General features: G+C 45.5%; 1 non-coding gene across 1 annotated transcript; it reads right to left on the reverse strand.

Moving 5' to 3' along the window:
* Positions 1 to 898: 898 nt before the first annotated feature.
* Positions 899 to 1,008, reverse strand: LOC116477499 (U6 spliceosomal RNA). Its single transcript, XR_004250478.1, has one exon. It is a non-coding gene; the product is annotated as a U6 spliceosomal RNA (small nuclear RNA).
* Positions 1,009 to 1,390: the final 382 nt, after the last annotated feature.

Here is a 1,390-nt window from a genome sequence, read left to right on the forward strand (position 1 = left end):
TAGGGGCAAACACACTGTAAAGCAGAGAGAGCCCCTTATTGCAGCTGCTATCCTTCTAGGCCAGGAGACAAGCATAGAGGGGCTCATAACATGGTCTCTGGGATGCCGATGCCCCAGCTCCTCTGTGGCTCTTTTCATGTCTCCTCAGTGTCCACACTGAGCTGGAGTGGGATCTCTCTGGAGGGAGCAGCTACTGGGATTCTCTTTCCACAATTCTCCCAAAGATTTTACATCCCTATCTTGATGCCCTAGGGCCCCGAAGTGAGTACTGTTAGACCCCTTCCCACTTTCTACCCTGGAAAACATCTCCAGACATTGGATATTTTTGTCTTCTGGCTTCGTCGTTTTGGCTGAAGCCAGCCCTCTTTTGTTGTCTGTCTTGGTCCATCAATCTCTCTCAAAAGCTCTAGAAAGGGATCCTGATTCTTCATGCTCTGTTTCCTCTTCTATATCTGGGCTCTGCCAAAGCTCAGGCAGGTGCCCTTGTGTCCCAGATGTTACCATGTTGGAGGTAGCTCTGAGCCCAGCCTAGCACCAAGAGTTGCCTAGGAATTGCAGTCCTTGGGTCTTAGACTGCCTTGCAAGCTTATCTAAAATATGGGAGCACTTTGGCTCACAGTGGTGAGGCTTGCCAAATAACTCAAGTTTTAATTGTTAGTATAGGCAATTCCCCTCTGGCTTGGTATGATCCACGTGCTCCCTCCGTGTGCAGGCACTGGCTAAGCCCAGCACTGCTTTACTCTCCACTGTGATCGTGCAGCATTGAGTTAAATGTAAAGTCACCCTATTGCTGCATTCTCCCTCCTCAAAGTGCAAAGATTATCTCTCCATACTATACAACTGCTGACAGGAAATGGGACATGTATGGCCTCAGACACTCAAGACTGTCTCTCCTACCCTCTTCATAGGACACTTCACAGATTTGTGCATCATCCTTGCAGAAGAGCCATGCTAATCTCTGTATCATTCTAATTTTAGTGTGTGTGCTACGCTAATATGTATTAGTACTCATATTTATTATATTCCAGGCATATAATGTCACCAGGGCCAGCCCTACATTGTTGGTAGGAATGTAGAATGCTCTTATACTCTAGGACAGTGTACTTCCAGTAGGGACAAGTTTGCCACATAAATTATAAGCCAGATCAGAAAATATTTTACTGCAGATTTTCCATTTGGTATGGCCAGGATTATTAATAAGGTAGCATAGCTCTTGTATGTTCTGGTGATAGAATACCAAGTTGAGAGGTACAAACCTCATCTCTACCCCTGTCCCCTCTACTTTAGAGGGGTGTGTGTGTTTTGTTCTTGTTCTTTCCCATATTCCTTTAGTACTCTTGGGGAAGGAGTATCATGGGTATGTTCCTGATTAGTTCCTCCAAACTAATCT

This window comes from Hylobates moloch, unplaced genomic scaffold (genome assembly GCF_009828535.3).
Source record: "Hylobates moloch isolate HMO894 unplaced genomic scaffold, HMol_V3 SCAFFOLD_2, whole genome shotgun sequence".
Taxonomy (NCBI): Eukaryota; Metazoa; Chordata; class Mammalia; order Primates; family Hylobatidae; genus Hylobates; species Hylobates moloch.